We start from the raw sequence: 26,050 nt of genomic DNA, 5'->3' as shown, positions 1-26,050 counted from the left end.
TTTTTGGCGCTTGATATTTTGCGTCTTTTACTGCCCGTCGTGGTAGCCCAGATTTGCATGGAAGCATTCCAATATTGCACTGCTGTTGTCAATGTATTGAGGTACTTGCCTCTTGCAGTATGGTGCCCGGGTTGCTTCCCAGAACTTGAGAGACGAGGCTTGAAGGTGAAGAGAGCACGTTGAGCAAACCGTTCTTGTAGGATGCCACGGTTTGTAGCCATGTACCGCACAACACTGCTTGACAATAGATCATGTCTGCACTATCAACCGGCTGGTAGAGAGATGCAGTGAAACCAACCCCTTTATATAGCAGTCATATATTTTGAGAAAGCTAACTGTTAACCAGCAGTCATCAAGACGTTGCGGAAACAAGGTGCAGAATAGGCATATGCGAAAGTACTGCAAGATATTTACACTGGCTGTGCAACTAAATAGGCCCCATAGAGAAAGCAATAAAAGTTGAATAAAGAATGATGGTGTACAGTAAGACAATTTCTCCATTGTTCACTTGCATGCAAGAATTATTGTCGGAACACTCAGGGAAAACAATTAATGGACAATATCTTAGTATTCTGCGATTTGCTGACAACATTGCCTCGCTAAGGTCACAAAGTCTCTCCTGACGGACAAGCTTGTGCATCGTCCAAGTGACCAAAGGTAAGCATCACGTGGACCAAAACAGCATTTCAGCTTGCCACTGGCAGGGTAAAGTACTGTACCACCTCGGACCATTTTTGCTTGCAATGCATCCAGACCACTTTTTTGGAATGTGCTTCAGTTTCTGTGTAGTAGCGGCTTATTTGCAATTCAACTGCTCTATAAGTTGTTTAAAAGGGTTATAGAACTGCGGTGGTGGACCAAAACTTTCAGAATTCAACTACCCTGCTGATGTGTGAATCAACATACTGACATGGTTACGAATATCTTGCAGCTAACTCAAGGTATGAACCTTCCAATTGCATCACAAAGTTTTGTTCTGCAGTTCATCGAACTGCCATACACAACTGAATCATAGGAAATATATTTGCTTAGCAACATCTCAAAATCAAGTTTGGTGGCTTCATTGCTCTTTCACAACTTAACATATAGCTCTGTATTTCACCCTTGTGGCAAAATACAAAAAGATGCACAAGGCCACTTAGCATAGCAGTTGTAAAACAGTTGTCTTGTATAGGTGTATTTGCAGAATCCTCCCGGTGCATGCTTGGCAAGTAGGCGGGATCCTGCTGAAATCAACACCTGTTGGTCCGCGGGCGCAAGCACCATTCTTATCACACTAGCCTCAACTGCACCTATGCCAGTCATGGGGAATTAACTGCAGGCATAATGAATCAGTTTTTTCACGGTTTTTCCTGCTAACAGCGTCTTGCAAGTGACTGCACAAAATGCAGAGGAGCAGGGCCCGACTGCGATAGGCGCTTCCCTATCCGCCACCTGGGATCTCTAGCAGGCAGGTTCTGCCGAGAGAAAAATGTGTGCTGGTTTGGCTTAACCAGTCTTTGTTCTGCATATGATGTTGGTTCCCAAGCTGACCATTGGACAAAGGATACATGTCTGGGCACGTCCAACTATCTGCAGCCGGGTGGACAGCAAGCCCCCCAGAAGTGTGCCGGACTCCTGCTATAAAAAAAGCACATCACTTTCGAGAATAACTGAACAGCAATGATCATACCTCGCCACACAGGAAGCTACGGAGACACCTCATTTGTGTTCAGTAAGGCGTCTAAAATACTTGTGTGCCTTTGATTTCAGCAGGTACTACAAGTGCTGCATCTGGTTGTGCCAGGCACAGCACTTATCCAGGTACATGGTACAGCAAGACCTCGAGACGACTGTTCGAGCAGCACACATGAATACCTACGGTTTAGAGCACACCACTGCAACAGAAAGCCTAGTAAGACATGATGTTGGGCTAGTCGGTTCATGGTTAGAGCGAAACAGAAAGCCTAGAGCCACACTGCACTATTACTTCATGCCTGGTTCTGCCAACAGAAAAAATACTGCAATGGTAGCTAACACCGAAGCCACCTACCTGAAGACCTGGAGATGACTAGTTTAGCAACACACACACTACCAGCATCCAGAGCAGACCACCACTATGCATGACACACTATTTATGCCGCAGAACATTTAACAAGAGCAGCCTGCAGGAGAAGCAATGGACTACATTTCCTGCACCATGTGTGATAACTGCACCAAACACTAAAATTTATGGTTGCTATCGGTATGAATGACAGAAACCTCCGCATCATTCAGAATGATGCGAAAGCCCTGCAATGCGAAAGCCCTGAGGCTAAAATAAATGAAATGTGTTTCAAGTAGTCCTGCTGCAAAACCGCAGGTGCTGGAAAGCGCGTAGACGCAGCAGATGCAGAGGTGCGGTGCTTTCTGGGTCAATAATCTGGCTGCTTCTCCAGGTTTTTCGTACTAGCAGTGTGTTTCAGTAGTGATGGCTGCTTGCCTAACATTTGCTTTGCAGCTTGGGTAGCATTATGAACATTCTTTTTGACTACTTGTACCAGTGATGTGTAGAAATATTATGCGGACACCAGTTAATTGTGTCACGGGTTCGGCAATTACACGACGTCATCACCGAGTCCTGACAATGAGGGGGTGGCCGTTTGATGCCCGGCGTAGCCGGTAAGCAAACGTAGTGAATGAGACAGAGGCGTGCTACGAGGTAACAACAAAACAACATTTATAGTTCAACTGAAGAATGCGGCTGCTTTCACAGAAGCGTCATATACATTCTACAAAACAATGTCAGAAAAAAAATAGCATTAAATACACTGAATTAAGTTATACATTGAATATGTCTACACAGGTCAGAACACAAGTGAGAGTCCAATTAGCTACAGTCGATAAAAGTTCAGAAGGGGAACAAACACACAGTCAATCGGGGAGCGCGGCTGCAGTCCATCCTCAAGCACGCAGTCAGTGCGGCCCCCCGAAGGTGACGTCCTTCCAGGGCAGCTTGCGGTTTCGCGGATGCGGTGCGGCGGCTCGGAGTCCCGGGTGTTCGCGGCGGCAGTGTCTCCACTGACGAGCGGACTGAAGTTCGTGCCCATACGGCCCCCTTTTTAAAGTCCTTGGCCACTAGCGGGTGAGGCACTCACGGCGCCACACAGTCGGTGTCGAGAAAGCAAACACCAAAAAGCGCAACAAGAACACGTAGGCACCTACACTTTTGACACTGCATGGCCGCCATCTTGGAGGAAAAAATTAACGGACGACTAAAAAGAAGCCCTAGGCTTCGACTCTGGATTCGGGGACCTTGGAACCACAAAGAATTAAAACACAACCAAAAAGGGAGTCACATAAGCCCGCAACTTTTTTCCTGCTAATTGTCAGCTCAAGACTTCGGCAGTATGGGGGCCGGCCTTGAGCCGCCTCTGAATGCGAGGGGGTTGTCTAAATAACTGAAACAGCGTGCATGTATTCTTGCTCTTCCCAAGACACATACGAAGAAACGCGGACGCATCAGTTTTATACAAACAAAAGTAATTTACAGGCTGCCGCCACTTCTGTGCCACGGCCCCCCACTTCCGGAATATCGGATAATATTCTAAACCCACAGAAGTCGGCGAGCAGGCCCGTACACAAATATACAGCGCGTAACCTAATCACTTACATTTAACTAGCACACAATTCAAGTCAGCGTGTATACATGCACCATAATACTTGAATGCTTAAAGGGACACTGAGGAGAAATTGAAGTTGGCTTGTATCGACAGAATACCAGCTCCTGATTACAAAAACGCCACTAATACTGACAACAAAGCTCTTGTAACATAGAAAACAGCAAGAACCAAAATACAGGTATCGTCGCCACAGGCCAAACTCACAAGTACAAGCGTGATGACGTCATAGGACAAAACAGTGTTGCTAGAACCAATGGTTCTAGCAACCCTAGGACACGAGAAGCTACGAATCACTGAGGCGCAGCCAATGCATGCGCAAATCTCCTTGGCGTCTGCAGATGGCGCCGCGTCCCCAGCAACTACACGCGCGCCTGCAGCATCGGGACCAATCAGCGCCTGCTCACCGGCGCTGGCGGGCTCCCGGTATTCCGCTAACGGTAGCAAGGTACACAGTATGCTAAAGGTGTCTATTTGCGAGAACTTAGTTGACTACTTCAAGAACGGGATCCATCGTAACGCTGGCAAAACGCCGGTGCAAACGTAAATGAAGCGACGGTAGCGACGGCCGCAATAGCCGATAGATAATGTGTGGTCGGCAGTAGCTTTTCGGCTGCTGCTAGGCCGCACTGCTCGCCGCCAGAAATCACGGAGTCTGCGTTACGTCATGTTTCACGTCACTTAGTCCTATGTCGTCATAAGAGAATCCCAAGTTTGAATCAGAGCGGCGGGAAAAACTTTTTCAACCTCGAATCCAAATTTCTTAGAAATAAATGCACCTTTCGCTGCCGGCAAAGCGGCAACAAAGCCATGAAATGCCGAACTATCGGATTTTGCTTTAAAAAAATATTACAGCTCTCCTCACTGTCCCTTTAACAGTGCAAATTCATTGCGCGCGACAAATCTACAGGCTGCTAAGAAAATCAGCACCGACATTGTCCTTGCCCTTTATGTGCTCGACGGTGAACTGATATTCTTGGAGCAGCAAGCTCCAGTGCAGGACTGCTGTTTAGCTGTTTCGCTCGTTTGATGTAGCTCAGTGGTTGATGGTCCATCTGAACTATGAAAGGCACCCCGTACAGATATAGGTGGAAAACTTCCGTATTCCCCAACTAACGCTAAGCACTCTCTCTCGATGGTGCTGTATGCTGCTTCTCTGGGGGGCAACTTTCTGCTCGTGTATGCCACCGGGTGAAGCGTTCTGTCATGCCGCTGCATTAGTACCGCGCCAAGGCTGGTATCAGAGGCATCCGTGCGCAGCACAAACTGTTAGGAGAAGTCTGGCACCCGTAGTATCAGAGGGCTTGAGACCTGACACTTGAGCTCTTCGAAGGCTTCCTGATGGGCCGGCGTCCACTTTACAATGTTCCTCTCTCCTTTTTTCGTCAGCAGGGTGAGGGGCACGCTTATTATTGCGTAGTCGGGGATGAAGTCTCGGTAATACCCCGACAAGCCAAGGAAAGCACGTACCCGACGCTTTGTTCGAGGAGTTGGTGCCGCCTGTATCTTGTCGAGCGTTTTCCCGAGCGGTGCCAGCTCACCTCGGCCAATGCGATGCCCGAGGAACTCGATGCTTTCCAACCCGAATTCGCATTTGCTTGGTCGTACCGTCAGGCCGGCCGTCTCGATTCTCGCAAACAGCTGCCTCAGTAAAAAGAGATGCTCCTCCCACGTAGCACTGGCAACGAGGACATCATCATAATAGTGCTGCACTCCGGGAATTCGCTCCACCACTCATTGCATCAATCTTGAAAATACTGCCGGGGCAGTCTAACGGCATACAACGAAATTGAAAGAGTCCCGATGCCGTTGAAAACACCGTCTTGGGCTTGGACTTCTCAGTCAATGGGATTTGCCAATATCCTTTGGCAAAGTCTACCTTTGAGAAGTATTTCTTCTATCCAGCTGCAGCGAAGACCGCGTCTGCTCTGGACATTGGCTCCAAATCGGCAACCAGGACGTCGTTCAGGCGTCTGAATTCAATGCGAAGCCAGTTCGTGCCATCTGGTTTCTTCACCAAGAGGACCAGTGAATTGTAGGGTGACTGGGACTTCTCGATTATTCCCAGCCGCTCCATCTGCTGCATCTCTCTTTCTACGGCTTCTCTCGTCGCAAACAAAGTGGGTATTGTTTTACGTGGACCGGAGTGCGGGTAGTGAGCTCTAACCGGCACTCGGCCCAGTCCGTCTTGCCCGGGACATCGGAGAAGATGCGAGAGTGTTCTGAAATCACTTCTCGGAGCTGTCTCCGTTGATCCGCCATCAAATCATCAGAAAGCTTCACATCTCGCTCGCCCTCTGACTGTTCAAGCGCCGGAACAGGAATGGCTCCCCCGCTGTCCGATTCGGTGACGCCGCAGATCGCGTGGAACACGCGTTCTATTGGCTGGCTTTCCCGCTTTTTGTACTTTTTAAGCAGGTTGACGTGACAGGTTGACGTGAAAAATCTTCCTTCCTCCGGCCATCTCGATAACTTAGTCGGCCTCTCCTTTCTTCTCCTTGATCTCGAAGGGCCTCTTCCACTGAACCAGTAGCTTGTTGTTGTCCGTAGGCAGCAAAATCAGGACCTTGTCTCCCAGATCAAACATCCTCTCTCTGGTTTTCCGGTTGTACAGCTTTGCGTAGAGCACCCCAGCCTTTTCGAGCTCCTCGTGCGCTAGTTTGCATGTGTCTTCCAGTCGGTTATGGAGGTCAAACACGTGCTGGTATGTGGTCTTCGCCTCCTCGTCTAGGTGATGGTTTGTCCAGAGCTGCTTTAAAATGGCCAGGAGTCCCCTCACGTGCCGCCCATACAAAAGCTCGAAGGGTGAAAAGCCCAAACTTGCCTGTGGGACCTCCCTGTATGCGAACAGCAACGGCGCCAGATAGCGGTCCCAGTCTAGCAGCTTTTCGGCGAATTTTTCGACCATCCCGTTAGACATGGGGTGGTACGGCGTGGTATGCAGCTGGCATATGGAGAGTAGTCGGGCCACCTCCTTCATCAAGTCAGCAGTAAAATTGGTGCCCCGGTGGCTTATGACTTCGTTAGGGACTCCAAACCGATAAAACATTTCAACCAGTGCCTCAGCGACCTTCTCAGTTTCCACGCTTGGCAGCACTACGGCCTCTTGGTACCGGGTTGCATAATCCATTAAGGGCAGGATGTACCGGCTGCCATGTTTAGAAGGGGGGCTGGATTGGGCCCACAATGTCTATGGCCACTCTTTTGAATGGCGTTTCGATGAGTGGCGTCCTCCCCAGCGGCACCCGGGCGACCCGGCCCTTCGGGATTGTCCTCTGGAATATGTCACAGGACGCGACAAATCTCTTCACGTCCGCGGTGATACCCGGCCAGAAAAAATCTTCCAAAATCCGGTCCTTCCTCTTCTGAGCGCCTGAATGTCCGGCCATTATTCCGTCGTGCGCAGTTTTGAGCACCGCCTCGCGATGACAATTTGGGACAAGCAGCTGACGCACGATCCGGCCAGTTTTCTCGGTGTAGATTCGGTACAGTACCTCATCCTCTATCTTGAATTCGATTTTGCCTTCCGAATCCCTGCACATGTTTCTTTCCAATTTGGGAGAAGCAATGTTTGAGCGACTGGTCCTCTGCTTGCTCCTCTGCATAACTCATCCTTCGCGACTCCACTGCGACGTCGGGGGTTTTAAGCGCTTGGAACTTCTTGTTTTGCTCCCTTACTTTTGCTCTAGTTACAACCGCTGCAACTTCCTCTTCAACGAGCTCGTTGCTGACCGGTTGTTCAACCAATCCCTTCGGGTCATCTGGAGCTCTTGCGCCTTCTACGTTTCCAATAATTAAATCATACAGCGGCTCCTCCATGCAGAGCGCCATGATAATCGCAGAAAAATATGGGGTGTCGATGTGAACCAGTTCCTCAGGCAGCATCTTAGCTGTTCCATCCACTAAGTAAACTGGCCTCTTCTCTCCTGAGAGCTGGTCATCGACGATGAGCTCTTGTCTCACGATCGCCGTATTGCATCTGGTATCCCGCAATACCGATATGCTCTTGCCTCCCAACGTTCCAGCCACCACCGGCAGTCCTTCAACGAGGAACTCCGATCGAGTCATCATGACCGCGTTAACAATGGGAATTTTGTCCCCATTTTTGAGCTCCAGGTAGCCATCGCGAATGCTCTCCTCATTAACGTTCTTGGCGGGTGAGTAGACGCACGATGCCTGTGGCCTATCCTTTACCGCTGAGTGGCACGCATCCGCCTTGTGTCCCTTTCACCCGCACTTGAAACAGGTGACGCTATGACTGTTACTGGTGTGGGTACGGCACTGTGAAGCCTGATGCCCAATGCGGTTGCAAAGGTAACAGCGAGGCTGTGCTCGTTGATTGATTCTCTTTCCTTCACTTTCGGGCCTCCCGGCATCGTCTCGGCTGTCGATTTGGAGAGATTCAGGCTTCCTTGCACTTCAAAAAACTGGTCAGCTAGGTCCAACTTACTCCTAGCGATTTTGCTTTCCTCTCCTTCAGGTAAAGTGCCATGTTGGAATGACAGCCCTGTAGGAACCTTTCCTTAATGAGGAGCTCTCTGAGTTCCTGAAACTCAGTCTTGATGCCTGAAAGCTCGATCTAGCGGTCAAAATAGTGGCTGAGACACGCTGAGAACTGAGCTGCAGTTTCGCTATCCGCCGGTTTTCGAGTATTGAATTCCTCTCGGAACCCTTCCGAGGGTGAACCAAAATCGCTTCAAAAGGGCGGTTTTCACCTTGGTATAATCCGCTGCATCACCTGGTGGCAAACGCCCGTAACCACTAAGTGCTTCCCCACTCAGACACTTAGCTAGCGCTGTCGACCACTGGCTCTTCACAATGCTTTCAAATCGTCTTATATAAGCATCTAAATCATCTTTCCTGTCGTCAAATGGGATCAGGAGTTTACTTGTGTTCAACATCAAATCACCTTTGTCCTGGCTCCCTTCTTTCTCTCTAGTCTCTTTCTCTAGTGGCTGACACAATATTTTCAAACGCATCATCTCTATCTGACGTTCGTCAGCTGCCTCCGCGGCTGCGCACTCACCCTCCGCTCTCTCTCGGGCAAACGCCCGTTCTTCGTGCTGCTTATCTTCCACCCATTTTCTGAGCTCAGTGCTCGTCAGCCCCAACTGGCTACCCATCGCTATCGACCCTTCCAAATCCATGCTTCTATCTCCAAGAACACTTCGAATAACACAGCTAGAAGCTCAGCAAAAAGAAAATCCTGTTCATACACGACGCCTCTCAGCACAAGTCGGCACAGTTCAACATCTCAACAAGTCTCCCTCTCAGTTCACCACGTTTTCTTTGCACCAAACGTCCTGTCGCGGACACCAGTTAATTGTGTCACGGGTTCGGCAATTACACGACGTCATCACCGAGTCCTGACAATGAGGGGGGTGGCCGTTTGATGCCCGGCGTAGCCGGTAAGCAAACGTAGTGAATGAGACAGAGGCGTGCTACGAGGTAACAACAACAAAACAACATTTATAGTTCAACTGAAGAATGCGGCTGCTTTCACAGAAGTGTAATATACATTCTACAAAACAATGTCAGAAAAAAAATAGCATTAAATACACTGAATTAAGTTATACATTGAATATGTCTACACAAGTCAGAACACAAGTGAGAGTCCAATTAGCTACAGTCGATAAAAGTTCAGAAGGGGAACAAACACACAGTCAATCGGGGAGCGCGGCTGCAGTCCATCCTCAAGCACGCAGTCAGTGCGGCCCCCCGAAGGTGACGTCCTTCCAGGGCAGCTTGCGGTTTCGCGGATGCGGTGCGGCGGCTCGGAGTCCCGGGTGTTCGCGGCGGCAGTGTCTCCACTGACGAGCGGACTGAAGTTCGTGCCCATACGGCCCCCTTTTTAAAGTCCTCGGCCACTAGCGGGTGAGGCACTCACGGCGCCACACAGTCGGTGTCGAGAAAGCAAACACCAAAAAGCGCAACAAGAACACGTAGGCACCTACACTTTTGACACTGCATGGCCGCCATCTTGGAGGAAAAAATTAACGGACTAAAAAGAAGCCCTAGGCTTCGACTCTGGATTCGGGGACCTTGGAACCACAAAGAATTAAAACAACCAAAAAAGGGAGTCGCATACGCCCGCAACTTCTTTCCTGCTAATGGTCAGCTCAAGACTTCGGCAGTATGGGGGCCGGCCTTGAGCCGCCTCTGCTTTCGCAATGCGAGGGGGTTGTCTAAAAAATTGGCAGAGGCTTAGCTTGGTTAAGCCTGGTAGGTTGCGAAAGCTCGTTGTTTCTTCCTGGCTTCACACTGGCGAGCTGCCTTCTCCTTCTGTGTGGCAGTAGACGGCATGGCAAACTATCTTTGTACGCAGTGAGAAAGATCCACCGTGACTACCCGCCATGCTCCGCCGACGGATCGAGCTGGGGGCCCTTTTTTTCGCAACTGGTATGACGTCACCTCGACTGTAGCGCCACTGGTGAGAGGAGCGCGAGGCTCACCGCCGTGACTACCGCCGCCCTGCACCGACTGATCGAGCTGGGGGCCCTTTTTTTCGCAACTGGTATGACGTCACTCCGCGAAAGGTCAACTGTAACTACCGCAGTGCCACGCTGAAGGCTCAAAACCTACCGTATTATTGCTTTCGTAATCTGTACCTTGTATCACTCCTATCTTGGTCCTGACCGGACTGATAGTATCTCTAATAAATAAATAAATAAATAAATAATAACTGAAACAGCGTGCATGTATTTTTGACTTCCCGAGACGCATACAAAGAAACGCGTACGCATCAGTTTTTTACAAACAAAAGTAATTTACAGACTGCCACCACTTCTGTGACGTCATGGATCAGCCGAGTCGTCCTTTACGTTCACGAGGTCCTGCAGTCAGAGTGCGAAAGCCTTCCATTTCCAAACTTTGTGACTGAGGGTTAGAACCAGCCTGAATGCTAGCAAGAAGCGCCTCAGGCTCACCCAATGGAAATGACCTACTCTGCGCAGAAGTGGAGGGAAGAGCTTCATTTTTATGAGGTGGGCTCTGAAACCCAGAATTTTGTTCTAGTTCCCACTGCACAAATTCAAGCTGTTCCTGAAGTCAGCGCATGTACAATGGAACCTGTGGATTCAAATTCGGCATTCATGACAGCTCTTCCTGCAACCTGTGCATGCTGTGCTCCCCTTGACAACTATGTACTGATGTTGCCGCAAAGATTCAGACTCCATAAGCCAGCCACCATGAGGTGCTTTGCTAACACCGGATTTCAATATTATGGAACCTGCACAGTGCTTCTTGAAGTTATCAGCTGTGCGGTGGTCTGCCCTGGGCCTCACCTCAGAAGCAAGCTGCTTCAGGAGCCGCTCATTAGTGAACCTCTGCAAAGTAATCAACAGCTTGTCTAACCTCTGGCACTGCTTCCTCTCCAAGTAGACCGTCTTGAGCTCATTATGTAAGCTCCCCAAATGGTTATTAGGAGTGAGACCGCTGCCTTCTCTATAGCAGAGTGCCCACTGCTGTGGGCGCTTTGCAAACACCCTCTCAAAGTACTCAACGAAGGCTCTGAGCTCCTCCACAGACTTTGACGGCAGAAGTTTCGCAAGGACAGCCTCAACTTCTGTTACGCTTGGGCAAAGCGTCAAAGTGTGCAAAGTTTCCCTGACAAGTTTCCGATTTTCTCTCCTACTAACTTTACTGACATTCAAGTTCCAAATACGCTTGACATGCCAAGTACAGAGCAAGCATTTCTAGGGGCTCCCCATTACCCTTGCCCAAGCATTGTAATATGCTGGCGCATCGTCTGACATGAAGAGCTCGGTGCAAAGTGCCTGAGCAAGTCTCTCCTTGACTGCCTGAAAAAACAACCATAGTTTCTTCTGTAGTACTTTTTGAAAGAAGGTAAGCGCATGGAATGCCTGACAAGTCTTCGCCAATCCATGGGTGGAATCAATACAAACACTTTTCCTACCATATTCGAGCAGGAATTCCCCGAGTGCTGTTCATGAGAGCCATTTTAAACTTCCCTATGCCTTGTTCCGTAAGCAACTCTCTATCAGCATAGAGCGAAACTGAGGTTTCTTGGAGCTCATTAATCCACATACTCATGCTGACAAACTCATCTGGGTCTTTCTGCTCCTCATTTCCAATATGGAACTTTCGCTTTATATTATAAACATCGTGCCTGTCCAAAGTGTGGAGCACATTCAATTCAACTCCACCAGTTGCATGTGCATCTAGCAAAATCCTTTTACTAGGAACTCCTAGGCTCAGTTTTGCTGCTATGGCATTCTTCTGAGTGGATGTCAAGCGCTGATGCTTCACACTTTTCTCATGGCCGTAGTGCTCCGCCTAATACTCAACACTTACTTTCTCTCCTTCTTGCGTGACAGCCATAGTTGCAAAGCAGTGCTTGTTGCACTTCCCACTGCCCACTAACTTTGGCTGCCGCTTACCTTTTCCAGTTTTCACCTCCATTCCTGACCTGTGGCAAAACAGGTACCTCTTCGTTGCTCCTGAGGGTAAACGCTTTGGTCCAGTAGTGGCTGTGAATTGGACTTGCTCCTTCATTTCTTCCATTTCCTTCCATGCTGCAAAATCTACAAACAAAAATACAAATGCACGTATTTAATGGAGACATATTACACAATGGTCAAACTTGTTTTGCTATGTTTCGAACAATTTAACTGAAGTTTTTCAAGATGTAAGGCAGCCATCAGAGCAACATGGACTAGCTATAGACTTCTCAAATGTGATCGCTCAAGGGTAAAGCACTCTTAGTGCATGAGGCCCACCTGCCCCAAGTTCTGCTAACACTTCATGGATGACGCACTGTAACTGCTCCAATATTTACTAATTTAATCTACCTTGCCCTTTAAAAGCGATTCAATACAGTTTTGTGAGGCATGGCTGCCATATATTCCACAAGGCTAGCAACCTAATGCAAGCTATAGACAAGCGTCGGGCTGTGACGTCACGGAGATGCGGCGTTGCTGGAGTCAGCAGTGGCTTTCGTTGTGTAGGCAAGAGCCGGTACCCTGTGCCTTGGGTATGCCACGCTTCAGCGTTTTTGAGCGTTTGAGTAGTTTTTTCTCTATTTTTCGCTTCCACGAGCTTCAACATGTACATTTTCTTCACCACCTATCCTAGAAAGGGATAAAACGTCGCTAAGGTATCGGCAAAATCATGCAGTTACTTTTCATATTACCTGACTTTTACTATTGCTGGTCAATCAGAACCTGGCGAAAACAGCTAATACCGGACCGAAAACCAGTTATCAAGCAGAATAAGGCCTGCAATGACTTAAAATATTTAGCTCTGCAGAGCAAACGTAACTTCGTTGTAGCTCGACATAAACTTCTATCCATTCGCCTGTGCACCTCTCTTAAAGCCAAGCGAATAAAAAAGCATTTTTTCAGACATTACCAGTGAAGATCGCAATTGCATGACTCATTCAAAGTAACTGCATGGCTTCAATGTCCAGTAGTGTTCGGCGTTCTCCGCACTGAAGTGGCTGGACGAGAGCAGGCACATCACAAAGGTTCGTCATGTGAGAAAGCTGCCTCGAGTCTTGCATCCCGCCGTCCTTCTTCTTGGACTTAGCGATCGGGTATGCTGTATCGCCCCAAACGTTGAGACTGCAGACCTGTATACCTCGTGCTTTCTCGGTTTCATTTTATAAGTCAACCTAGTCGACCGTCGTAGCCACGCCGTTGCTGCCAAATATAGGAGCACAGAAGGAAGCCTATGCAGCGCTTCACCAGATAATTCCGCCCAGGTTGTCGAACCGGAATTTTTTTGGGTTCAGTTCAGTTCCGGGTTCGGCTCCGGAGCGACATTTCGTTCCGGTTCGAACCGCTCCGGATAGCGTCGAACTGGTTCAAACGGGTTCAGGCTATAAAAAATTCTGAACGTAGGTTTTTATTCAACCTTGTTTTGCTGTTTACTTTTCTTTGTGATATCAGCATATAAAACAACACTGCAAAATTTGCTCATTGCGAGATGTTTTACTGTTCGCGGCAAAAAGACCTAAATTTACGCAAGAGCCGCGAAATCAAATGAACTCAGAATTAGTGTACACCAGCTATGTATATTAGACTATCTGATGAGTTACATAAAAAGAAAAGGTGATGGATTATTCATCTACAAAACCTTTCAGTTTCAGCAGTTTCGAAGTCCCCGTCAGGCGAGTAATAGGTCTCTCTTGAAGCTCTTGTCAATCGGGAATTTCTCCAGCCCAAAATGCTTAAGCGGGCGCCGTCAGGACCACTGCATGTGCCCACTATGAGCGGAAGTTGCCTTGTATTTGCAGGTGTATAAAGCCAAGACATCTTTCTGTCACCCCAAAAGCGGCTTGCCAGTCACACCCCCCCACCCACCCACTCTGGCACACCTGCAGCATACATCTTGAGAGTTTACCAAAAATATTTTATTTTCATCACCTGCTCTACATTGCCTTTGTAACTTGCATTATCTCGACCACCTATAGCTCAGTTTCTTCAAAAACACAGCTAATCGTGGCTTGTCGCTAGTACAGTGTAAAATTAAGATTTTGTCCTATGCTGATGTCGTCTCCGTCTCTTGCTCTGACGAAAAGAATATGATAAAAAAGCAGGCTTGCATTGGTTGGGGGCTCTTCGTGTCTGTACGGACACAAACTTGCGACGTCTTAGATGCGACGTTGCGCTGTGAAGATGTTGCAATTGGTGCATTGCAAGGGGACGATCGTAAATTCGTTAAATAGAATCTTTGTTACTTTTCTGGGTCGCTTTCAAAGGGAGCCCATGCGTGGACAGAATTTCATGCTACCTTGATACAGTATGGTGAGTCTTTCGTGCAGTTTTTGTCCACTAACCTGTTTCATGACTTATTTTTCGAAACTCAAAAAGCCACCGCTTCCTGGCAGCTGTGCTAATAATTATTAGGTGACTAAATGCTCATCTGTCTTTTATGTACATAGTCGCGAGGGAATTTTGTGCTGACACACTCGATTTCCTAAATATTCGCTTTTTCTTAGAACCTGTACGGCTTCTCCAGAAGGCAGCTGACAAAGGTTCTGATCGGTTATTACTTCCTCTACGTGCAGCCTTACCTAGCCTTTGCTGACGGTCTTATATTAAGTAAGACGAGTTCAGAGGATGTACATTCAATAGGCCCCAAAAACCTTTCTTAGACCTCAAACGTCGACTTTACGTATTAGGACATGCCATCGAGCCAAGCGGACGTTTGTGCCATGATCAGTGAATTGCTACATCTGCAAGCAAGGAGGAACTATTGAACAACGAAATTATTTGTGACGCTATGTTCGTTTGAGACAGCTCACTTCAGCAGTCTCTTAAAAAGGACACTGAGGTCATGCCTTACACTATAAGATTTGTGCCAGTAATGAAGGACACCAGAATTCCGTGTGAACATTTCCTGCTAATAAGACTGCTTAGCGTGTGAAGAAGCTCTATGCTTGATAAACACGCACAATCGCCACTTTCGGCGAGGTCACTGTGCACAGAACAGTTCTCATTTTAGCTCGGAACGTTTATGCTGCGAAAGTTAAACCTCCTGACTGATCGCCCTTTCTTGACGTGTGCACCTTCAGGAATTTTTATGTGCGGGCAGAGCAAGGAAGTGATAGTGGCATGAGGCCGTGTGCCGAGGTCGCGGAATTCGACCCAATCAAGTAAAGCAAGACAAGGTCAGGGAGGTTCCCGATATTCCATGCGGCAACAATAAAAAGAATCTTTGAAGATGGCCGAGTAGCCTACGGCATCAGTAAACGAAGCTTCTCTGTTGCGCCCGCCGCCACTGGCTCGATTCCCACTTACGGTTAAAGCATTGTAGGTGGTTTTGTTACTGCGTTAGCAGTTTAGTCTCCTTTCTCAAAAATTTCCGTGGTGTGTGTGTGTGTGTACATGCACGCGCGTGTGTCCATGCATGTGGGCGCTTAAGCATGTGTATGCACACGTGTGCACAATTCGGTGGGCGCACATCCGGGCACTCACTGGCAAAAAATTTACAGACGGTTGCAATTGGCGGTAATGCGAAGTTTAAGCGCAACTTTCGCCACTGCCAGGTTGACAACAAATCCGGTGACCAAATCTCGACATGGACTCCTGTCAGCTGCCAAGGCTTGTCTGAGGAACTGCTATGCCGCTATTTTGGCCCTTAGAGAATGTTACAGTGCGTTAACGATGTCGACTATGAAATGCTTCCAGACAATGCAGTGCAACTGCGATGCAGACAGCTCAGACATTGTGCGCGTTGTTTACGGCTTAAACCGTTCTATACACGGTAATGGCAAACATGTTGAAGTCGTAACGTGCTTCAGCTGGAATGCTCTGCTAACCCCCCCCCCAACGTTTATTTTCGGTATTAAACTTACGTTGACCGCGAGGCTGTCGGCATCACAACAATGCTTCTCTTTTTCGGAAGGGGAAATAATGCCACATACAGTCCGACAAAATGTAAAAAAAAAAAGCAGCAGCTAGCAGTGGGCCACGATCCGCGACTCTACTGGCCAATCCCAGTAGTAAAAAGTGGAACAACTTTTTACTATTTGAGTACAGCAAACAAGCCAGGGATCGAAATTCTAGAGCATATAATTGTTTCTCTTGTAAGCGGCTTTTTCTTTAGGTGAGAAGAAAAGTTTTAACAGATTACTTTTAGTTGTGGAAGAATTCTTTGCAAAGGTCCTGAATGTGGGCGAAGCTTCGCACCAGACTTGAGTTGTATCAGACTATAGTATTGCCAGGTGGCACGTGGCTGAGCTGGAAGACGACGATGCAGCGCTCACGCTGTCATGCATCGGCCACCAATCGACCACAGTCTTGCCCAACACCAGGTATTAAAGCACCCTGCGTCAACAAGCATGTCACAACAAGAGAATCGAGCAAGTTCTCAAGAATGGAGATAGCCTAAAAGCGGTGAAGAGGAAACTAGGCAGAGAGAAAAATCGGATGTATTCATTAAGAGAGAGAGGGCAGTGTCATTTCCAAAGTAGGCACAGAGTTCTACTATATAGTAGCCAATGGAATCAGGACAATAATGAAAGGCAGTAGTGCACAGCACTGACATCCCGCCAGTAGCGAACGAGGAAGTGAAGGAAGCCTTAGGAGCAATGCAAAGGAGGAAATCAGCTGGTGAGGATCAGGTCCATATATGCTGGGAAGGTCAGAGGGGAGATGGTGCTAGAAAAACTGGCCACCCTGTACACATAGGGTTTTTCGTGTTTGGGTGAAACCGGACTTTACCATATTAAAATTTTTACACCTCGAATATGCTCCTGAAAGATTGGGTGAAACGTGATTTTCCCCCGATTTCTGAACTACAATGCCCTTAGACAGACAACGAAGAAAACAATCTAACATTATTGAAGTTGACAGCCGTACTGGATCTACTCTAGAAGTGCTTGCTGAGTCAGTCATCCAATGACTACCGACATCTTGATTTCCGTGACCAACGTGTAAGAATATATTAAGGTGCTGACACTGCGCCCGGCGGAGCGGCCAGACCTTGTTCGCTGCTCCTTGCGCTTCTATCGAACGCAGGCAGGTGGCACCATACGATGGAGGCTTGTCTAGTCGCCGAGCTGCGGCAGCTACAATGCAGGTGCTGAGCAATCGTTTGGTGCCGCGGCATGTTGTATGTGCGCTTTCTTAAGTGCAGCAAGGCACCGAAGGATTGAAACTGCTGTTGACACCAAATAATTTTGGGCAACTTCGTGTTATACTTGCTGGGACTGCGTGAATGGGTGAAGCAGCAGTGAGGACGATGCCGTGCGATCCTTCCGAGCTCGTTAACGAAATGCATTCACTGCAAAGTTTTTCCCATCCATCCACACGAATGCTCAGAGCATATATAATAACTATACTGACTCCTAAAATATTGTCACGAAGTTGTGACGACGGGAACGGGTTTATTTACAAGTGGGGATCAGGGACGTCAGTGGACGGCCAGCGTCAGGCGGGCTTCACCACAGTCTCGCAGACTGTCATTTTCTAGGAGGCTAGGTGGCATTACGTTTTCTAGGTGGCAACACGACCACGACCATAGTAGCCTTCAGAGGACCAAAGGTACCAAACTTTGTCCGATATGGTGTCACGCTCATACCGTGCCACCTGTACAGAAAGCAAGTCGATGTCTGCCACCAGTGTGGTCGGGTCGGGCATCGCAAGGACGTGTGCCCGACGCCAACCAACCGGATCTGCAGGGGCTGCGGCCAAGCGAACCCCAAGGAAGACCACAAATGTACCCCCAAACTTTGCGGCGGCGCTCACCCGACCGCCAACACAGAATGTAAAGCCAGGTACAAGGTTCCCTACGTCGTTCGCAAGCGTCAGTGGGAGCGCCGAAAGGTCAGCCACCAGCTGCCGTCAGAGAGCGTTTTCCCGTCACTCGATAAGCCAGCTGCCCGTAAGTCAAGAACGCCATCAAGAAACCGCGCGCAGTCGAGAAATACCAGCTGCAGGAGCCAGAGCAGAGACGCGCGAAAAACGAAAACCCAAAGATCACCGTCGCGCGAGAGAGTCTGTTGGGTCAACGCCGCACGAGGTATGAAGACCAATCCGAGCGACAACGTCGGAACAGAAGACAACGCTTCAACCAAGGAACGAGAGATCAACGAGGCCCTGGAAAAGGAGAACGCGACCCTGCAAGCCACCATCAACAACCTCACCAAGGAAATCGCGGAGATCCGCAACGCCCTCCGCAACGTCATACAGCAAAGATCCAGCCCGAGCGGCAACAACAAGGCCGAAGAAACTACGGCCGGCGCAGACAAGGAGCCGCCAACGAAGAAGAGGGCCGTCGAATCGCGCAAGACCAAGAACAACATGAGCAACTGCAGCACCGACAGCAGCAACAACAACGTCGAGGCCAAACTCAACAGCCTCGAGGATATGATCAAATCGATGAAGGAAGCCATTGAAGCCTTCCAAACGGAGAACGTCAATAGACTCAGCAATCTGGAAAGCAGTGTGCAACTAACACTAAGCAACCCATTGTTCATGCCAGTACAGCAGCAAGTCAACCAAGCGCAGCAACTCGGAGAATTCCGAACAGGACAATCATGGCCTCCAACTCCACAGGCATAACAGTGTGGCAGTGGAACTGCCGCGGCTTCGTCAAGAAGAGGGCAGTCGTCCAGCAACACATCGAGCACGCGGCGCGCAAGCCCGACGTGCTCCTGCTCCAAGAAACACTAACGGACAAGCCATCCCTCCCCGGCTACAGGGTGCACGCGGGCCCGCCCGACGGCAGAGGCCTGTGCACCCTGGTCAGGAAGGGACACACCTTCGTCGAACACCGGCTAAGCAACGTCAGGATCGAACACATGCTCACTGAACTCATACCGACCAAGCAAAGAAAAAACAGCATCTTCATTTTGAACATCTACAGTAACCCATCGCAGAGACTGCAGAAGTTGAAAGCCATTCTTCACAAGGCAAGCACGACGGCCGGCCAGAGCACGCTGATCGCATGCGGTGACTTTAATGCGATGGATCCGGCGTGGGGCTACGTCAAGAGCAATGCGAAAGGCAGAAACCTATCCCAAGACGCGGCAGAACTCGGCTATACCCTCATAACCGACCCGGCTTACCCAACGAGAATTGGCAACTCTGTGTCCCGAGATACCAGCCCAGACCTCACGTTTGTCAAGAACAACGAACCGATTACGATCACGTTGAGGAACACGGGGGTGTAACTCGGCAACGACCACATGATCGTGGAAATCGGCATACCGGAGCAGAGCAGTACCAACGTCAGGAAACATACGTGGATCGATTGGACCGCTTTCAGAGATAACAGAAATCAGGAGGCGGAAGAGATCGAAATCGACAACATCGACACGTGGACCAACAAGATCCTCCAAGACGTTCGAAACTCAACCAAGGACATAGAAACAGACCTCGAAACGAACAGAATGGATAGCCGACTGGCCCACCTCATCGAAGCCAAGCAGTCCATTCTCAACAGATGGAAAAAACAACGCCTTAATCGTAGGCTACGAAAGAAAGTCGCAGAACTCAACAGAGCAATCGAGGACCACTGTCGCACGCTATGTGCGCAACAGTGGAACGAGATATGCAATGCCGCCGATGGCCAGATGCAAAAGAGGAAAACATGGAACTTGCTGAAGCATCTGCTCGACGAAACCAAGACTAAGTCACACCAAAGGGACCGACTGGCGAAACTCATCCATCGAGAAGTCACTAAACACGGCGCTGATGAGGTGGCGAAACGCATCAGCGACAGATACCTGCCGACTACGCCCACGGAGTGCTGCCCAAGGCCCGTCTCGACAGAGATATAGACGTAGAAGAAGATCGCACGGCACTGCAGGACCTCAACAGCAGGTCGGCGGCCGGGCTGGACCGCATCACCAACAAGGCGCTTAAGAACCTCGACGACAAATCCAGAGAAAGCCTCGCGAGCTATTACAACAAATGCTGGAAAACGGGAACGCTGCCGACGCAGTGGAAGAAGGCCAAGATCATCCTGATCCCCAAGCCGGGCAAGCCATCCGACACGGATAACCTCCGACCCATATCGCTCACATCTTGCGTGGGCAAGGTGTTGGAACATGTCCTGCTCAGCAGGTGGCAAGAATACCTCGAGAAAGAAGATCTCTACCCGGAAACAACCATTGGCTTCAGGCAGCATCTTAAGTACCCAAGACGCCATGATACAACTCAAGCACCAGATCATCGACGGCAACACCGGCGACAACAAAGCAATACTGGGACTCGACCTGCAGAGCACCTTCGACAAGGTGAAGCACTCGGCGATCCTATCCCAAGTCTCGAAACAACATGGGAGAGAGATCATACAATTACATCAAAGACTTCCTCACGGACAGAACGGCCAAGCTCAGAGCGGGGGGACCTCCAAGCACAGGAAAAGAAGCTGGGAAGCACAGGCACACCTCAGGGATTGGTCATCTCGCCGGTGCATTTCAATCTCGTGATGATAGGAGTGGCCGAAAGGCTCAGGAACATCAAGGAAGTCCGACATACGATATACGCCGCCGACATAACGCTGTGGGTGGAAGAAGGCAGCGATGCCCACATCGAATCCACTCTACAGGTGGCCGTTGATGCGATCGAAGACCAACTCGACGGAACGGGGCTCCGATGCTCGCCGAGTAAGTCGGAGCTCCTCGTCTACCCGCCCGTCAAGCACCGCAAACCAAAGAGCAGCCCGAGAGAGTACGAGGCAATCAAAGTCAAGACCAGAGAGGGAAACGCGATCCCAAGAGTCAACAAGATCAGAGTGTTGGGAATGACGATCGAGACGCATGGCAGAAACGGCGAGACCGTCACCCGACTCATTGCGAAAGCGGCGAACGCCACGAGACTACTCAAACGACTCACGAACAAGAAAAGCGGAATGACGGGAGAGAGCCTCATCAGACTGATCCACTCGTTCGTCATTGTCACGTAGCGTACGGGGCGGCCTACCACAAGTGGAAGAAGACCGAGAGAAACAAGATAGATATACTCATCCGCAGAGCCTACAAAACGGCAATGGGACTGTTCGAAACAATGAGCACCAAACGCCTCCTGCAGCTGGGGGTGCACAACACGCTAGAGGAGATAGCGGAGGCCCAACGCGCCGCACAACTCGAAAGACTGTCTATGACCAAGGCCGGCCGGAAAATCCTGGACAACCTGGGAATTGGATATCAAGGCAGGGAGCAGACGCAGCTCCCCGTCCCCGATGAGATCAGGCGCAACATCAGAGTGGACTCGGTACCGAACAACATGCACCCGGAGTATAATAAAGGGAGGAGAGCAGCGAGAGCCAAGGCGCTGATAGACCAGCACGCGGCCGACACACACACGCACGCTACGTTGACGCGGCTGAGTACGCCAAGATACACGGCTTCACGACAGTCGTCGTCGACGACACAGGCACCGTTCGCATGACCACCAGCACGAGATGCCCCAAGGCAGAGCAAGCGGAGGAGGTGGCCATCGCCGACCGCGACTGCCACACGGTGCTATGCGACTCGAGGCAGGCGGTGAGAAATTATGCCAAAGGCAGGATAGCGAAGGAAGCGGTGCACATACTGCAAGAAACCAAGAACGACGATGGCAGCAAACAAGTGAGAATCAAGTGGTTCCCGGCGCACGCGGGCAAGGCGTCAGACCGCAACGCCAACCACAACGAGACGGCACACGCCGAGGCGCGCGCGCTAACGGACCGCGCCTTGGTCGACTGGCCGCTGTGGTTCAGCACCAAGGACCGAATGACCGAATACAACGAAATAACCAAGGCGTTCCGCCTAGCTCGCAGAACCCTTCCACCCTCTTGCTCGGGGCTCAGTCGAGAGCAAGCCGTTTTATTCAGACAGCTACAGACGGGCTCATTCCCCAGCCTGTCGCTGTTGCACAGAATGTATCCCGAGACGCACCCGACAGACAAATGCAGAGTCTGCCGAACGGAGACGGCCGGCTTCGCACACATTCTGTGGAATTGCAGCAAGTACCAGGAAGAAGCTAAGTCTGGGAGGATCCCGCCACGACTGGAAGCAGCCGCAGGGAGCGACAAACAAGAGGAACAACTTTGGGCCGTCCAGCAGGTCATCGAGGCGCTGGCCCGGCAGGGGCCCAGCGAGCCGGCAACGGCGAGCGGGGACCCAGGCCGCGCGGCCGGCGCCCAGAGGATGACATAGGCCCCGTCCGAAGCGCGCGTGCGCTCTACTGCAGGCCCCAAATAAACGTTTTAACAATCCAATCTAGGAGGCTTTCTTGAACTTGCCTCTTTTGTCAGACTGGGACATCTGGGAAAAATACTGGGCACAGCATCAGCCAAAAGGATCGGTTTCTTGGGTGCATTTAAAAGTGCCTTGCCATTAAACTTGGCATAGTACGATTTTATAGTGTAAGCTCGGGAAAATGCTTCGCGCAGATGTGGTCACTAGATCGAATTATCCTACCTGTTCAGGGCAGATGGGATATTTATTTCCTATCCTCGCCTAGAACCAAAGTTCTAGGCGATCGGGCTCAAACGCAACTTTAAAGAGCGACACTTGGTCTGGACAACTCTGGTAGCCTGATCTGCACTTGGATACTAAGTATAATCACGTATGGTCAGCTTCTGCTGCCATGTACATAGGCCGCAACAGCCGTCCAAGGTGTGAGCCCACACCACCACGTGGGTTTGCACAATCACTGCAGCTGGTCCCAAACCGCAACACAAAAGCTAGTTCTACCAAACTTTGTTCGCGCACAGTGCCTACGACAACATCGAAGGCATGAACCTAAACGTCCACACCTTGTGATGCACTCTTGCAGTGCAAAACACCGAAAAACAAAACCTAAAATGGGACCGAAAGCCGTGCAAACCGTTCACCCGCGTCCGCCACTCTGCAAGTGAATGGCCACCACTGCGCTGAGCCCCCGCGCCAGTGTGCGCATATAGTAGAGGGCAAACATGATCTGTGCGTGCTCTCCGCAGTGGCAGACAGCCAGTGTCAACACCGAAACTATTTTTACACCGTGTTCATGACCGGTGCAGACCCTTTTTACAAGCAGTTGAACCAGTACTTGATGGAAGCGAAGCAAGCCCCACAAATACAGGTGTTGAAGTCAGGGACTATTGGAATGACACAACTGCGGGCTACCCCAGGCTATGAAATGCTGTGTTGACGGTCACAATACTGTAGACAATAAGGAATTTTAACAATGGCTGCACACGAAGACATTTCAAATTACAGTACAAAAAATCGGAGGGGAAACAAACTCCACCAGAAGGGTATGACGCGATAGCATGTGGATTAATTCCCGTATATGCAAAAGGTCATTATCTATTTTAGATTCTTATATCCCTGACAGTCCTCATACCCCTCCTGGTGCAGTGGTGCAGCGGATAAGCCATACACCTCTGCCCTGCAATGGCAGGTGCTCCCCAGCGGCAGCTCTATATGACCCACGTTGCTCTTCCCAAATACCAGTGTTTCATTTAGCTGGGACCTTTCCCACTGGACAGTTTGCAATGGGTGGGTTTGAGGACGCCACAAGGTCGTGTGACGTAGGTGGGCCACCTGCCTCGTAGGTTGCTCCCGCAGCCAATCATTAAGTGCTACCTGCCAGGTTGCATGAGAATGCCATGTTTTACGGGTACCATTGAATGTTAACACACACACACACAAACGAGTTTTCGCTCAATGAGGCAAGCAAGGTTTACGCATTAAAATTAGTTTTGTATTTGCACTAGTACCCTGCACATGCAATATAAATATCATGCAGAAAGGAGCCATGCTCCTTTATTGAGAGCACAGAGACAGCACTGATGACTTCTTAGTGAATAATACAGTTTACGTGAACTGTTCACAGAAAGAAAAGATAATCATTTCGCCAGTTCTAAGCAAGAACGTGCAAGCTTGTAGCTCCATTGTGTCCAAGTTCTCACCCCCGAATACTGCACGTTTGCCGAAGCAGAAAGAAGAGGTAAACTGTTGCTCCACATTGCGCATTAAAATTACAGAGGAGAGAGCTATAAACAACAGATAAGCAGAAGCAATGAGGCGCATAATGCTTCTTATTCGTATGCATTTCTCACGATATTTTTTTTTTACGCATCCTGTGCTTCTGCTGTGCCTGCAAATAGCATTAACCAGGAGTCGTCCTGCGCTTGCTGTGCTTATTCCTTGCTTTACCCAGCAATATAATTCGCAATGCACTGACCTCTGTCGTTCATGTAAGTACCTGGAAGCGCTTTAAGCTGTCAAAATTTCGCTCCCTTTTCCTCCGCAGAACACTACGCGAGCGGTCTACGCAAGCTAACATTTATTCGTGCATGCACAAAAAAAGAACGCCAAGAACGCGTGCATCTTCCTCACCTGAATAGGAAGAAAACTGAAGCGTACTTAGTCTCGACACGAACCCGTGGTTCTGCTCGTGGTGCTGCAACAATTCGCCACGGCGGGCAAAGTTTACATTAGTACACTGGTCACAAGAATAGGAGCCTTTCGCGAAACAAAGAGAGCTTATAGCTTCGGGATGCTGGTTTCGCAAATGCCTCCTTTGAGAACTCTCACAAGCAAACTCAGCTTGGCACACTGGGCACAGATACTTATCAGGCGCAGGTGACTCGGCGGGTGGTGCACTTGGTCCCTCCATTCCTACAAGGGCACCTCATCGACAGACACAAACACAATTTATATTGCCAAATAAAGAATGCGCAACGGCGCTAACAATTAGAAAAGTGCGCACCCAGCGCAACACAGAATACGGCAACGGCCAAAAGAAAGCTCAACAGAGCTGCTACTGAACAAAGCGGTTATAAAACAGCGTGAAACAGAGAACGCGCAACTGCGCTAACAACTAGGAACTATGAATATGGCAACGGCCAAAAGAAAGCTCAACGGAGCTGCGACAGAAAGAGGTAATAAAACAGTGCAATCAGCCCTACAGCCTAAACGACCAGCGAAGACGCTCGCACAACGGACACGAGAGGACCGTTAGAATATCGAAGTGTGCAAAACAATGAAGTCACGTGATCATGCACAAATAAAAGCCCAAATTCAATTTACATGAAAAAAAAACTGTAAAAAGCTTCTATAAAAGTAATAAGCATTGTTCTGAAATGCATTGTTTGTAAATATAGTAAGAAAAATATTATTTCAGCTAGACAAAAAACACAAACAAATGTAGACAGGGGAAGAGAATTACCCCTAGGGACAGGGATTTCTAAGGGGCGAAGTCAAACCTAGGGAGGACCCGGATGGGTTGAACCGCACAAACAAAAAAGAAGGCTGTTCATTTTCTCATGTGAGTCGGCTCGGTCAAGTAGTAGCTACGCGACCGTGCGCGGCGCAGCAAGGAAGAGCTCGGTTGTGCGGCTGGTATGCTTCGCATAAAACTGCCCACCTATCTGGCGTTGCACAAGGTTACTGTACACACCGTGATCGAACCACGCGGGAATCGATGGAGGCCTTCCGTATTGCAAGGGAACAAAACTGCGTCAGCAAACCGTCAGTTAGTCTCATCCGTACATAAGCATCATCTTCCCGACTCCGGGTTCATTGTTGCAGGCTTAAAGAACACTTGGGTCGTTCTAGCAGCGACCCCGATGAAACGCCCATGGGTCGGGCTGCGAGAAAATTTACTCAATGTTTTTTTGTTCTTTTGTTGATGGCTGCTCTATTTGAATTTTCCTGACGCAAAATATAAAATTGCAAACAGTACGGTTTCTTCTTCTGGCTGCTGCCTGCAACGTCTCGGAAATAAAGGAATCCTGGCATTAAAATCCCATGTAGAATGATTGGTTTAGAATGGTTTTATGGGGTTTAACGTCCCAAAGCGACTCAGGCTATGAAAGACGCCGATAGAGGGCTCCGAAAATTTCGACGATCTGGGGTTCTTTATCATGCAATGTCATCGCATTGCACATGGGCCTTTAGTATTTCATCTCCGTCGAAATGAAGCCGCGTTTTGAGGTCAGCAGCCAAGAACCATAACCACTCAGCA

General features: G+C 49.4%; 1 pseudogene; it reads left to right on the top strand.

Annotated features, from left to right (window-relative positions):
* The first annotated feature begins 15,851 nt into the window (after positions 1–15,851).
* On the top strand, positions 15,852–25,358 carry LOC149355270 (uncharacterized; annotated as a pseudogene).
* The last annotated feature ends 692 nt before the right edge of the window (positions 25,359–26,050 follow it).

Source organism: Amblyomma mixtum, chromosome 3, assembly GCF_055824585.1.
Source record: "Amblyomma mixtum isolate Tamu chromosome 3, ASM5582458v1, whole genome shotgun sequence".
Taxonomy (NCBI): domain Eukaryota; kingdom Metazoa; phylum Arthropoda; class Arachnida; order Ixodida; family Ixodidae; genus Amblyomma; species Amblyomma mixtum.
This window is presented reverse-complemented; position numbering and strand designations above follow the sequence as displayed.